The sequence below is a fragment of the Lactuca virosa genome, chromosome 8 (assembly GCF_052849685.1).
Source record: "Lactuca virosa cultivar CGN04683 chromosome 8, Lactuca_virosa_CGN04683_v6, whole genome shotgun sequence".
NCBI classification, from domain to species: Eukaryota; Viridiplantae; Streptophyta; class Magnoliopsida; order Asterales; family Asteraceae; genus Lactuca; species Lactuca virosa.
The window spans coordinates 234,076,600-234,092,490 of NC_136433.1; the positions used below are offsets into that span (position 1 = coordinate 234,076,600).

At 39.9% G+C, this 15,891-nt stretch overlaps 1 non-coding gene across 1 annotated transcript; it reads right to left on the reverse strand.

Moving 5' to 3' along the window:
• Positions 1–2,178: 2,178 nt before the first annotated feature.
• Positions 2,179–2,285, reverse strand: LOC145135295 (small nucleolar RNA R71). The gene has a single exon (XR_013719758.1). It is a non-coding gene; the product is annotated as a small nucleolar RNA R71 (small nucleolar RNA).
• Between the last annotated feature and the right edge of the window lie 13,606 nt (positions 2,286–15,891).

Here is a 15,891-nt window from a genome sequence, read left to right on the forward strand (position 1 = left end):
GACAAAACATGGAACTTTGGAGGCTTGAAGGAAGGAAGAATGGAAAATTCAGAAAATGACGTACTCACGACGTGAATAGTTCATGACTCACGACGTGAGTGGAGAATTCTAGAAGATATGCACCGGATGGAAGAAGAGTCCTTGCCGAATACGCTTATCTCATATTCACGACGTGAGACTTATTGGCTCACGACGTGAACGGGGAAAAATCAGAAATTATATATATCCTTGTCCATTACGACTTGAGAAGACTTTTGGTGGACAGAAGGCAGACCTAGAGACAATTTGGAGGAGAGAAGAAGTTCTGGAAGAGGCTTTTATCACCTAGGGAGAGAAAAGTACATCAAAAGTTTATTTGTTTGGTACATTCATTATGACTTCTATTATGAATTGTGTTTGTTTATTAGTTGCTATGAGTAGCTGAATCTAGCTACTCTTGTTTAGCTAGATGAAGCTTCTAACTTATGCTTTAGCTTATTGATAATGGATTTGCTTAGTTGGTAATTTGCTTGTGTTTGATTTGTACTACCTAGCATGTTAATATTTGTTTCTTTAGTTGCTTAAATTCATGTTCTATGTAGCTTAGTGATTATTGAATTACATGAACTTGAAACCTAGTGATTTAGTGAACATTGAATTGCTAGAGCTAAGATCGACCAAAATCTTAGATAGTAATTGAAGTAAATAAATTTGGTTGTGCTAGAGAACATGAATTATGACCATAATTGTGTTTGCCTAATCTTACATAGTAAATTCATAATCTACAACTTATTGTGTGTTTGATTGTGAGTGACCATACATAGTTTTACATGAATTAGTTTAATATTGGTAAATTTAGACTTAAATTACTAATACCATAATAACCAACTTGATAATCCATAATTGTTAGCTAACCATAAAGAAGAAGTAGATTCGAACTAAACAAGAGTGTTCTAAATTATTGATTGAATTTGAGTTAAGTTCGTCTGATCTTGCAAAATTAGATAAAAACCCTTCCTTTGTTAGTAATTAGGTTAATTTAGTAGTAGATAAATTAATTAGTCAAAACCATTCCCTGTGATCGACACTCGACTTACCCAACTATTCTATAATTTTGACTAGATACACTGCCTAGGTGCAATTTAGTTAGTAAGGTAGTTAGGTTATAAATATTAAAATTAGGTGTAGCTAATTGCACGCATCAAGTTTTTGGCGCCTATGCCGGGGAACGGCTTATTTAATAGTTATTTATTTGCTCTAGTTAAATCGATCCTTTTTGTGGGGTAAAACCTGCAAAAAGTTACTTTTTACAGCTTAGTTTTTTTTACAGTACTACACTCACGACGTGAGTTCAGTATTTTCTCGTTTTTTTTTCGTTTTCTATTCTGTTTGCCTTTCTGCGACAACACGAGGTGGTAGCCTTTACCACGTCGTGGTGGCCAGTCAGTAGGAAGTTTTTAATTAGTTTTTCTTCAGTTTTACGTTTTTATTTTGTTTATTTTGTAGGAGTTCATGACCAGAGGCTCTAACACACCTTTGGTGCCACCTCTTGAAGATCCAGAGTCAGCCCTTCACAAAAAGAAGAATAAGAACGTGAAAGATGATCAAACAATAAAGACGACACCTTTACAAGAATTCAAGTCAGTGTTCTCAAGGAAGTCGGGGAAGAAAACAGAAGGGTCGAGTTCATCTTCAAAGAACAAGAGCAAGGTTGAAAACTTAGATCAAATACCTTTCCCAACCGAATCCGAGTATGACTCCGGGACTGAGTTTGAACTTTATACGAGTGAACCCGAGAACGAGCCAAGAAACGAGATGGCAAACATTGAAGAAATGTCAATGGGAGCTTACAAGAAGCGAATTCGTGAAGATGTTGGTCCACGTTTAGTACAACCAGCGATACCTGCCACTGCCACATTCGAGCTGAAGGGACATATCCTCACTACACTAAAGGATATCCCATTTTATGGGAAGGATCATGAGGATGCATTTAAGCATCTAGATGAAGTCAACGACATTGCTGACTATTTCAATGTCCCGAATGTTAACAGAGACACCATCTTACTAAGGATTCTACCAGTCACTTTCAAGGGAGCTGCAAAAGACTGGGTGAAAGCACTTCCTCCTGGTACAATCACTACTTGGGCTCAAATGCGTGAGCAATTTTTTGATCAGTTTTGCCCACCTTCCAAGATAGCTAAACTCAAGAAGGCAATAGCCAACTTTGAGCAACAGCCAGGGGAGTCACTATACGAAGCTTGGGAGCGCTACAAGGGGTTGTTAAGGAATTTCCCTCAACATGATCTAAATGTTCAACAAGAGATATCTATTTTCTACGATGGGGTCAATGTTATGACAAGACAACTCCTTGACTCTCAAGGGCCATTGAAAAAGAAGAATCCAAGGGAGGTCAAGGAGTTAGTTAAAGAATTTGCAAGACACTCTCGTGAGTACCACAACCTAAGACAAGATGGAGCAAAAGGTAGTGGGGGTGCACATTCTGAAGAAATGGCTGCTATGATGGCAATGCTGAATACTATGGACCGGAGATTGACACAAATGGACCAATCAATTCATGCAATTAAAGTTGGGTGTGAATGATGTAATGGACCACACTTAACTAAAGATTGCAACTTGGATGAGTATGGGAACAAAAGGGATCAAGTTTGCTACTCAAGTGGGGACAAGTGTGATGATGATTGGAGGAAGCCAAAGAAGGAGTGGCTGCCTTATGATGAGTACAAGAAACAAAGGAGGAGAAATTCAGACAGATTGGCCGGGGTTTTTACCAAAAAGAGCAACCACCAGCTGAGAAGAAAGCTGATTTGGAGTCTATGTTGGTTCGTTTCATGGAAGCTTCAGAGAAGAGACATGATGATACTGATGCACCATTGAAGGATCAAAGAAAAATGATGATGGAACAGCAGACCTTTGTTGAGTCCATTTGTGTTGCGTCATGGGCCTTACGTTTTGCATCCGGATTGGGCCTATCCTTCCGTGATTATCTAGATTAGCTAGTAGGGTTATACTATATATATGCATGCATGTATGCATTATATAAGATTGATTATCACGTTCATAACTTCTGTAACCCTAAACACCTCTACAGTAGCAGTTTTTAATCGAGCTCTTATGAGGTGTTAAAGTTTTAATCATTCGATACATTCAAAGTCATTCTTGTATTCGTTTTTACATTCTTAATTGTTTGCTTGCTCAGAATCTAACGATCCTAAAAGAACTTAGTTCCAACAATTGGTATCAGAGCAGGAGACTGTGTGATCGATACACATTCCTTCTGTATTCGTTAGGGTTTCCGCTTTTATCGTATAAATAGAAGCCGTCTTCTTCATATCAACGGTAACTCTGTTTCTGATAAAACCCTAATCTCAAGTTTACAGGTTTGATTCTAGCAGCTCACCATGTCTCACGAAGATTCGCAAACAAATCCCATCAACATCTCAAACAGCATTGGATCTACAACCAGGATACCCATTCTCTACACTCAAGACTACGAAGTATGGGATCATCACTTCGAAGACTACGTGGTTGGATCTGAAGATAATGGCTATCTCATCTGGGAAGCTATCACACTTGGGCCGTTTGTTCACTCAGGAACGAACACTACTGTCAAGTCCCAAAAGGAATATAACAAGCTGGTGGCGGATGTAGACAAGATGCCACAGGACGAGAAAGACAAATTGATATGTAATGTGAAGGCCATGAGGATGATCAGATTCGCCTTGCAATCTGACACCTTTCGGTTGGTTGGTTCATGCACGACGACCAAAGAAATCTGGGATAGGTTGAAAGAACTCTATTCGACCGATGAAGATCTAGAACACTCCATTCAAACCTTGCTGCTGTCAGAATTTGGAGTTTTCGAACAGAAACCTGAGGAGAAGCTCATACAGACTTTCGATCGGTTCAATCATCTCCTAAGTAAGATGACCAAACATGGAATAGAGAGAAAGTTGATCGAGCAGAAAGTAACTTTCATGAACGGGCTAAGACCGGAATGGATGACTGTGGTTTCTACTGTGAAAGCGCATGAACAGTTTATGTCTTACTCGCTAGCGAAACTTGTAGGAATACTTAAGTCCCATGAAAGTGTAGTAACCAAAGAAGCGAAAGTAGTTTCTGGTGTGGGATCGCTAGCACTTGTCTCAAAAGCGAAAAGCATTGCAGAAGAAGAAGAAGAGTCTGATATATCTGAGTGTGACCTTACAAGCGAGGAGTATGCATTGATGGTCACCAATCCTAAGAAGTTTGCACGAAGAAAATTTCCTGTCAATAAGAACCGAAATTGGCAGGGAAGTTACAGCTCTGAGAAAGTGAAGGATGAAGCGAAAGTCCCTTCTCAAAAGGATGGAGACAAGAAGGAAAGCAAGCTTACAGGAGACTCTAGGTTCGACTGCAACTACTGTCACGGCAAGAACCATTTTGCCAAAGACTGCATGCTAAGGAAAATGGCTGAGAAAAGAGATGGTGAAGATGATGAGGCGTACTACATGCGCAAATTGGAAGAGATCAAGAAAAAGAAGACGACTAACAGCTCTATGAATGCCTTGATCGTTCAGGAGGATGCAGGTGAAGATGAGTTCGGTGGCGTCGAAGTTTGGTCAACCGATTCTGAAGATGAAGAGGTAAGAAAGCCCACTCATGGAAGGGCGTATGTGGCAAAGAAAGTAGGTTCGGCTGGTAGATGTTTAATTGTAACAGCCGGTTCATCAACCAAAAGTGCAAATGAGGAACCGAACTTGACTGAGAACAAATGTTTTGCAGCCAAGCCTATTAGTGAGAAGATCAACGACTGCGATCGGCTGATCAAAAAGGTACAATCCATCCTTGAATCACTTAAAATTCCAATAACAGATTATGAAGAAGAATTAAATGAATTAAAATTTAAATTTTCTAACTTAAGTGGTAGTCTCATGCAAACTCGCTTAGCAAATTCTAACCTAACTGACCAACTCAGCAGGGTTTCTTCAAAAAGTGAGGAGAGAAGGATGTGGATTGAGCTGAAGGAGGCGGAGTTAATTAGGGATAGAGATGAATGTATTTATTTACAAAGAGATAATTTAAAGTTTTTAAAACAAAGGAATGTTTTTTGTTTAATAGCTAAGCGTCTATACTTTAATATTTCTCAATTGCATTTAAGTTGTGAGATAGGAAAGAAGATTCATAAGATGATTTTACCCTTCCTTGAATTTAAGGAGGATGAGATCATAGCAGAATGTGAATCAGAAATATCATCAGAAGAAACATCTATTCATTACAAAATTGGGCTGGACAAAATAAAATCCTTCATTGACTCTAAGGAACATAAAAGTATGCTCAAAGATCTTTTAGATGAAAATGATAGGTTAAAATTAAAGTCCGAAACCATTGAATCATTTGACTCGTCTAATGCAAAATTGCTTTCTGAAAATAAAATAAACTTAGAAAATACGTCTGAATTTGATGAGGAGAGTGAGATGAGCGAAATCTCAGTGGAAGATGTGATTGATTGCTCAGAGTTTATGAAAAGTGAAACCGAAAATGAGAAACCACTCATATCTGAAAATTCGGTTGAGTTCGCTCGCTTATCAAAAGACAAGACAAAGAATCTCAAGGAAAAAGCAATGGTCTACCAAAAGGTTCAAACGGTGCCAAATCAAGTGTATGCAGTTACAGGAATCACTGCTAAACAAACAGCAGAATTGCAAATCCTGGTCGACAAAGACAATGCTAAAGGATGCGACGATTACTTCTGGTCTGCCCCTATCGACAACACAGACGAAACTGTACGCTTATCTGAGCAGACTTCATGGAGGGTTAAAGGAAGATATGTTGCTGAACCCATCAACAAACCCTCGAGCTTTGACAAACCAAGCACAAGTGGAACCAAAGAAATCCCTGAAGAACCAATGGTAGAACCGAAAGTTCCAACCAAGACTATGACAGAACCACATGTTCCAACAAAGACACCCGAAAGTAAAAAGGGGAAGCCAAAGTCTAGCTTCAATATCCACAAATCACAGAAGGAGTTAGCTGAACAGAAACGCTTAAGAAATCAGAGATATGCCAAGAATCTGAATGAACGGAAAAGGCACTGGAATTCTCAATATTCCAACTATGAGCCCCCCCAAGAAAGAATCAACGGACAAAGGAAAGGAAAAACTAAAGGAAAATTTCAGTCCAAATTCCTACTATTCCAAAACCCAGAACCGAAAGTCTAGTTTCGGTCCCAACACCAGTTTCGGTCCTAAGACCAGTTTCGGTCCCAACACCAGTTTCGGTCCTAAGACCAGGTTCGGTCCTAAGGTTGGTTTCGGTCCTCAAGTTTGATAAGGAGCATCTGTGTGCAGCATGTGAGATGGGGAAACAAAGCAGGAAGAGCCACCCTACACGAATCAATACGAAGATTGTTGAGGCTCTTGAACTTCTACATATTGACTTATGTGGACCTTCTGCTATTGAGAGCATCGGTGGTAGTAAGTACATTCTAGTTATTGTAGATGATTTTTCACGTTTCACCTGGGTTTTCTTTCCTAAACAGAAGTCAGATGCAACTCCTAAGTTGAATACATTCATCAAGCAAGTGGAGGTGCAGCTGAGAAAGACGGTGAGGAATATCAGAAGTGACAACGGTCTGGAATTCAAGAATAACGAGTTTGAGGACTTTCTGGCTGACAAGGGGATAACTCACAATTTTTTGGGCCCCTTATACACCTCAACAGAATGGGATTGTTGAAAGACGAAACCGTTCTTTGTGTGAGGCTGCCAGAACCATGCTTAGTTCCGCCTCTCTTCCTCTATACTTCTGGGCTGATGCAGTTGCAGCCGCGTGCTACACTCAGAACCGATCATTGCTTAACAAGAGATTTTCAATTACTCCATATGAGATCATAAACAACCGAAAGCCCAACGTCAAATTTTTCCATGTGTTCGGTTCAAGGTGCTTCATATTAAATTCAAAGGAGAACCGAAAAAAGTTTGACGTCAAAGCCGATGAGGGCATCTTTCTGGGTTATTCGCTATCATCAAAAGCATACAGAGTGTTGAATAAATGCTATAAACGAATTGAAGAAACCTATTCTGTCACCTTTGACGATAATTACATGAAGAAAATTCAAAGAAGTGAATGTGACTTAGGTGAAATATTTCCAGAATCTGGACAAGTCTCGGTTGCCATATCCAACTTGTTTGAAGAGTACATTCGGCTGTTTGATGAACCAGAGAAAGCGACACACTCAGAGGCGAAAGCAGCAGACAACCAAATTGATAATCTCAAAAAGATCATAGATGAAGCTGCCAAAAATATGGGAACCGAACCTCCTAAAGCTGCAGCTGCTCAACCCTCAACTGACTCTCCAAGCAATGGCTCACAATTCAAGGGGGAGAGTTCAACAGCACCAAAAACAACCGGAGTATCTTTCGAGGGGGAGAATCCAAATCCTTCCCTGATTCATAAAGATCCAACCGAAGGGGATAATTCAGCTCCAACACCACCCAATAGTAGTCCAATTGAGGGGGAGAATCCAACTACCACAGAGGATGCAAACTCTGATGCTGCCACCGGTTACACTTCGCCAGTCGAGGGGGAGAAAGAGAAAGCAACTGACGAAGGCGAGGATGATCAATCAGAATTTGAAGAAGAAGTTAATGCTGAATTGGATCCAGCATACGATCCAAACTATCCTCCATTAGTAAAATGGACCAAGGACCATCCCAAAGCACAAATTATTGGTGAATCTTCTGAGAAAGTTCTTACTCGTTCTCAACTGAAAGCGAAACAAATAGCATTATTCTCTAAAGTTGAATTTTGTATGTTTAACTCGTTTATCTCCAAGATAGAACCGAAAACAGTTAATGTTGCTCTTGATCATTCTGATTGGGTGCAAGCAATGCAGGATGAGCTCCATGAGTTTGAACGCAACCGGGTTTGGAGGTTGATTCCTACACCAAAAGATGCTTCTGTGGTCGGCTTGAAATGGGTATTTAGAAATAAATTGGACAAAGAAGGAAACGTCATTCGCAACAAGGCTCGGTTGGTGGTGAAAGGATATTGCCAAGAGGAAGGAATAGACTATGAGAAAACCTTCGCTCCGGTAGCTAGGTTGGAATCAGTTAGAATTTTCTTGGCATATGCTGCTCACAAAAATTTCGAAGTTTTTCAAATGGATGTCAAATGTGCTTTCTTGAATGGAGAACTAGAAGAGACAGTATATGTTGAGCAACCTCCCGGATTCGTAAACGAGAAATTTCCTGATCATTGCTATGTGCTGGATAAAGCGGTTTATAGGTTAAAGCAAGCACCAAGAGCCTGGTATGAAACTCTAACTCGCTTTCTGACCCAACCTTCTTTCGAAAGAAGGAAGGCGAACATCTTATGATAGTTCAGATTTATGTCGATGACATCATCTTCGGCTCCACGAATCCTAGCTTAACAGCTGAATTCAGGAAGTTGATGGAGACTAAATTTGAAATGAGCGCAATGGGTCCAATTAATTTTTTCCTTGGTTTGAATATTAGACAGGGACCAGAAGGTATTTTTATCAACCAGGAGGCGTATACAAAGACCCTACTAACAAAATTTGGCATGACAGGAGACTCAAAAGTGAAGGTTCCTATGGCATTTGGCACCAAGTTAACACCATCTCTGGAAAAACCTGCTGTTGACATAACACTTTATCGACAAATGATAGGGTCCCTCATGTATCTAACAGCTAGTAGACCGGACATTATGTTTTCTGTTTATTATTGTGCCAGGTTTCAAGCTAATCCAAGAGAACCTCACATGGTGGCAGTGAAAAATATCTTACGTTACCTGAAGCGAACCTCATTTCTCGGTCTCTGGTATCCTGCAAGATCTGGATTCTTCATTCAAGCCTTTTCTGATGCTGATCTAGGAGGATGTGGACTGGACAGAAAGAACACTACCGGTGGATGCCAATTTCTTGACGGAAAACTTGTTAGCTGGCAGTACAAGAAGCAAACCTGCGTGTCACTATCCATAGCCGAAGCTGAGTATATAGCTGCAGCATCTTGCACTTCTCAAGTAATTTGGATTCAAAGCCAACTGAGAGACTATGGGCTGAGTATGAAGAAGATTCCTCTCTATTGTGACTCAGAAAGTGCAACAAGGATTTGTCACAATCCGGTACAACACTCAAAAACTAAGCACATTGCACTTAGATATCACTTCATCAAGGATCACATAGAAGATGGGAATGTGGAAGTGCATTTTGTTCGATCCTCTGATCAACTGGCCGACATATTCACCAAAGCCTTACCTGAAGCAAGTTTCAATAATATTCTTCAAGGCTTGGGAATGATGGAAGCAGAGTCGGTACCGAATCCTTAAATCTCTATCAAAATTTAGACAAGCGAAATGGGGCGACCGCTCGGTCTATTTCGGCTATGGAATTTTAAGGAACCAAAATGAACCGACCGCTCGGTCTATTTCGGCTCTGGAATTTTAAGGAACCGAAATGAACCGACCGCTCGGTCTATTTCGGCTCTATAATTTTCAAGAACCGAAATGAACCGACCGCTCGGTCTATTTCGGCTCTGGAATTTTAAGGAACCGAAATGAAACGACCGCTCGGTCTATTTCGCTTCACTCATTTAAGATAAGGTTTCGGTTGTAAAATATGTACATTCCTTTCTCTCGTCTTTAATATGGTTTATGCTTATTTATTTTATCTTTCTGTTTTTATTCTTTTTCAGAAAAATTTCAAAAATCCAAAAATATTTTCTTTTTCTGTTTTTATTCTTTTTCAGAAAATTTCAAAAATCCAAAAATATTTTCTTTTTCTGTTTTTATTCTTTTTCAGAAAATTTCAAAAATCCAAAAATATTTTCTTTTTCTGTTTTTATTCTTTTTCAGAAAATTTCAAAAATCCAAAAATATTTTCTTTTTCTGTTTTTATTCTTTTTCAGAAAATTTCAAAAATCCAAAAATATTTTCTATTTCTGTTTTTATTATTTTCAGAAAAACTCAAATCTTCAAAAATATTTTTCGTTTTGTTTGTTTGTTTTCTTTGTGTGGTGTGTTTGTTGGTTTTTACTTTAATTAGGTCACAAGAGTACCAGTTCAACTGAATTTGGAGCTAGGGCAGGTACAATTATTTCCATAAGAAAACTAGTTACGGGTCCCTAGAAGCATGCTGCTGCATGTTGACCAAAGCCTCTACGACTTTGAGCAGGCCTTAATGATTCGATCTATACCTATCGTTTCTTCCCAATTAGGCTGTTAACATCAACTCGGTCTAGAGCTACCTTACTCTTCTCATATGATTTAAGAGTTTTTCTGCCTGTCACGTCTTTATAGCAGAAGGTACTTTCGGTTCTTTAGCCACCTTCCTTAAATTCTCCATCTACTTTCGGTTCACCATTGTAACCCTTGAGACTCTCGGTCCTTACCACTGAGGTTTATGGTTGCACAAAATCTGTGTTAGTGATCTTAGATACGTATACCACGTGCTGAGTGAAACCCAAAATCCAACACCTATAATGAATTGATGGTGAATTATTATATTCAAGAACTTACTGGTTACTCAATGAAATCTCTTTTTATTTTTTTTTTGTCTACAACCAAGGCTTTTCTTCCCAAAAAGATCCAGTTTATTTTTGTTTTTGAGATTTCTATTACTTTATATGTCACTCCAACTTATATCCCACCTACTTGTTCAACAGACTACATTGGTCTCACAAGTACTTCTTCCAATGTTCGGTCTTCTATTAAGACTCGATATTCGGTTGAAGATAAGCTACCCTAAGCCTGATATTTAAAAGAAGCCTTTCAATGTTTATTAACAAACACTTGATCGTATTTTTCGGGAAACCACACAAGCACTTCAAGTCTCTCTTGACTCTGAAGGAAGCGATTCTTGCCCGGAATCACCAGCTTTCTGTCTTATAATGAGACATCACTCACATCCCATACACATTTGCTTTATTTCTTTATCTTTTGTCACCCTTTTGCACGAAAATTTTATTTTCCAACATTCTGGTTGATTCGATCTTTGTTTATCTATTGAAGTCAAAAGAGGGGTTACTCAGAATTTCAAACGACGATTGATGATAAGATTTGGCCGCGTGAATTTGAACGGATTCTATACCCATGCGTGCTGACGTATACCTAGGAGTAACCACACTGTCACATCGCGCTTTTTCAGGCGACGTTTCAGTGATCGCGTCATTATCATCATGATTTTTTCTCTCTCCTGGCAATGGTATATAAAGGGTTTCTCGTTTTATTTGTCTTTTACCAGCAACAAATTCTCTCAAAATTACAAGGCAAGAATCAACTGTTCATCTTCCTTCTTCGATCAACAATGGCGACTTCTTCCTCAGTTCACGATCAGACTGTGTCGTCTACATTGCTTTCAATCAAGCCAAATCAAAATATGATCATCGAACTTAACCCGTTTTTGTATGATTCATATATGTTGCACGTTGTTGAATGTCTGAAGTACTCACCGCTAGTTTTAGCCCTAACACAGGTTGAAGCTGTCCCGATGTCGCTTTTATTGCAAGTTTATTCTACTGCGACATATGACAAAAACAAAGAACGCATCTACTTTCAAATACACAATAAAAGGCTTCTATTTCCAAGGGAAGATTTTGTTCGTTAATGCATCTTGCCGTAGATTCCTCTGTCATCTCGCCGGATTTTATCACGATGACTCAATTATTCTCGATGCTCTACGAGATGGGGTATACGGATGTGCTGACCACCATTACAAAAGTTAAGAAGTCCTGTTTACCATCTCACTGGAATGGTTTGCTTACTCTCCTTATTAAGGGTTTGGCAGAAAGAAGTGGTGGATCAGATGGCACCAGCAAGGGTTTCCTGACCCTTCTTTATGGTCTTTACAACGGTATTAGTCTTGATTATTAGACGATTATCTGGTCTCAGGTGGTGCAGAGCCTCAATACTTCTACGAGGCATTCTGAAGTATCGTGTGAAAGATTTTGGACTCTCATTACGATAAGGGCGATCAATTCATTGGAAATTCCGATTATGAAAGATGCTCTGCTTGCGTTATCATTATTTCGGATCCACTCAAGTTCCCTCACAATGGATCAATTCCTGAGTCGATGTATCGGTGTGTCACAGCCGAGAGTTACGTTATGGCTGACTATCGCTAACTTACTCCTACTGGACCGAGAGTTCTTTCTCCAGAACAGCAGGCTGCCCTGGATGCTGTGGATAAGCCTAACAACCGAGGGAAAAGGATTTCCAAGAAAGCGCCGACAGAGGAGGGAAAGTCTAAGTCTTCTAAGTCAACAAAGCGAAAGTCTGATGCTGGGGATTCTTCCAAGCCCAAGAAGATCAAAAAGATGGAAAAAAGATCAAAGAGTCCTACTCCTCCAAGCTCAGACAATGGCGAGGAAAATGAAGAACAGGAAATTCGTCAAGACTCCCCGAGAGATAACACTCCTCCCAGATCTCCTACTCCAATCGAATCTCCTCATCACAAAGTTCCAACTCCACCTCAATCATCGAAACAGACAGTACCTGTCTCTGTTCCTATTATTCCTCCACCTATCACTTCTCAAGAAACAACTTCTTTACCACCACCACCACCAATTACTTCCATTCCTCTTTCTACAACTCCTTTATCACCTCCCATAATTTCACAATCGACCACTACTACTATTCCTGACCCAACAGTGGGAGTCAACGTATCTGATACGGGGGCAACTACTGCAACTGCAACTCCAGTCATCACTAAACCTCTTTCACCTACCAACTCAACCGATTCTGGTGCCACTCTCGGTGGAGAGAATGATGAGTATGACTCTAACTACTTCAGTCCATATCGGCTTCCAACTGATGAAGATAATGATGTCCCTATCAACCGCCAACACTTGCAGGGAATTCATGAAAAGCTGGATCGATTGCTTGAAGACAGCAAGGCTTATAGTGGTGTGGTTCTCAAAGCTTTCCTGGAGACTGCCATAGAACAATACACATCGTCAATTGAAAAATCTACTAAAGCCATTGATGAGTCTACTTCTTCCTGTAAAAAGGCAACCAATGATGTTACTGAGATTGTTCATACAACTCAGATTTTTCTTGAATCTTTGAAAGGTCATGCTGATACAAGTGCAGCGAAAGTACAAGCCTCTGTGGAATCATTTACTAAGTCCCTTCAGGAAGAAAGCACCAAGTTTGAAGCTGTGCGTTCATCTATCCAAACCAAGAACACTTCCTTTTTAAGTTCAGTGAATTCTCGTTTTGCCTCTCTTCACGCTGCCCTGGCAACCGAAAGTGCTCTGAAGGCAGATCTTGCCAAACAAGCATCTACTATTGAAGTCCAACAGGTGCAGCTAGCCCAAGCTGAAAAAGAAATTTCTTTATTAAAGACAGAACGGGCTGTATTTCAAAGCTGTGCAGGAGATGTAAAGGGCATGTTGACCAATCTCCTTGGTGCTCATGATCCCATTCTAACTCTCAACATCAGAAATCATCTCACAACCAAATTGCTTCCTGCCCTTGCAATGCTCCATGAAATGAAGGGTGTTTCTGAGAGGTTCATACCTCCGAAACAAGGGGGAGAAGGTGCTCGTGTTGTTCAACGGAAAGTGATTGTAAAGACAGAAGGTGCTCAACCGAACTGAAGGATAATGTAGCTTCAGGTTCTAGTTCACAAACTAAGCGAAAGGAGATCAATGATGACAGTGAAAGTGATGTGGAAGAAACAATTGCTGAAGCTCTCCAAAGAAAGAAGAGAGACCGAGAGCTGGATGAAAATTTGAAAATTGCGAAGGAAGCAGAGGAGAGGGAAAGGAGAAACAAGGAAGTAGAAGAAGCCTTGAATTGTAAAAAGGCCTTGTTTCCCTTGTGGACGAAAGAGACACTTATCAATCAGACGATAGAATTTCCAAGTATTTATTGGTTGGAACCTGTTGCTTCATTTGGCTGTGATAACTCTAAGGACTCGCAGTTCGACATGCCAATTACAAGAAAAGCATTCACGTTCCATTGCTTTGATTCGACTACTGAGGTTCCTTTTCCTCATCCTAAGGTTGACCGAGAGCTGATTGACTTCTATTTGAAGTATGGGCAACCGCAGTACTTGACTTGGAGTGCACAGAAGATCATTACAGTCAAGGTACTGAAACCGACACTTGCTGGGAGATTTATCAATGTCAATTTCAAGATCACTCGTGGTACAGCAAACACGGTGTCGACTATCTCTCTAGCAGACCTTCCTAATCTCAATCCCCATGATTGGATTTTGCTATATAACATTCTGCTCACTAATCCGAAGGAATATGAGCCCATTCTAGAACATTTGAAGAGAATGTTAGCCTCCTACATCCATGAAGTTGCTGCTATGGATCAGGAGATAGCAAAGGTTATGAACAAGAAGCCAACAGTCAAGCCTTCACCAAAGCCAGGGGATGTGAACATGATGAAGATGGGCCAAATAGATTCAACACATCTCACTGTGATGTTTACCAAAGGCGAAGCTCACAGATTTTTGTTTGCTCTGGTTGATAAGCATTTATTTTCCACAGACTGCTTGGAGCACATCATCAACATAATACATCGGTGCAAGCAGAATTCAGAGGTTGACAAGAAGAATTTTACAGACATGCTTCGGTGGTACATTACATTTCGCTATCATCTTTTGGCAATCATACCGAAGGTGTTTAAGACTGTGAAGAAGACTTCTGTTGTTCAACAGAATTGAGGTTTCGGCTCCAAAGACGCAAAGGGGGAGATTGTTGAGTCCATTTGTGTTGCGTCATGAGCCTTACATTTCGCATCCAGATTGGGCCTGTCCTTCCGTGATTATCTAGATTAGCTAGTAGGGTTATACTATATATATGCATGCATGTATGCATTATATAAGATTGATTATCACGTTCATAACTTCTGTAACCCTAAACACCTCTATAGTAGCAGTTTTTAATCGAGCTCTTCTGAGGTGTTAAAGTTTTAATCATTCGACACATTCAAAGTCATTCTTGTATTCGTTTTTACATTCTTAATTGTTTGCTTGCTCAGAATCTAATGATCCTAAAAGAACTTAGTTCCAACAATACCTTGATGAAAAATCATCAAGCCATGATGGTTGACCAGCAAAACTCACTGAGAAATCAGCAAGCCTCCATCAATAACCTTGAAGCTCAACTTGGCCAACTTACAACTTTGGTGAATGAGAAACTATTTCCTCAAATTCCTGAAAAGAAGACTCAATCCCATGTTATGGCAATTGATACTGAAGAAGAGGCAATCTCTGAGTTTTTAGAAGCCCTAGAAGTGGAGCCAAAGCCATCCGGACCAAAGCCAAAGAAGACGAAGCTCGAAAACGAAAATGTTGCTGAATTACCAGACTCACGTCGTGAGCCCTCCATGCTCACGACGTGGGCTCAGTCTGAATAGGAAAATTCAGATTCTGTTCCGGTTTACCGACCGCCTTTTCCATTTCCGTCTCGAGCACATCTCAGTCCACTAGAAAGGGAATATCTTGAGTTTATTCAGCAAATAAAGGGTATTCCTATTAATACCCCTTTTATTGATTCACTTTCAAAAATTCAAGAATACGCTAAGTTCCTACAAGATCTTGTAACACTCGTCAGCAACTAAAGAAAAATTCTAAGGTCATTCTTAGTGAGCAAAGCTCAAGAGCTGTATTGGGAGAGATACCTAAGAAGATGGGAGACCCTGGACGCCTCACTATTCCGTGTGAGTTTGGAAATAATTTGAAGAATTATGCTTTAGCTGATTTCGGGGCCAGCATAAATTTGATGCCATTTTCATTCTATCAAAAGCTGAATATTCAGAAAATGAAGGCTACAAAGATGACCATCCACATGGCCAATCGCTTGGTGACGCACCCAAGGGGAATTGTAGAAGACATCCTTGTTAAAATTGGGAAGTTTGTTTTCCCAATTGACTTTGTGATT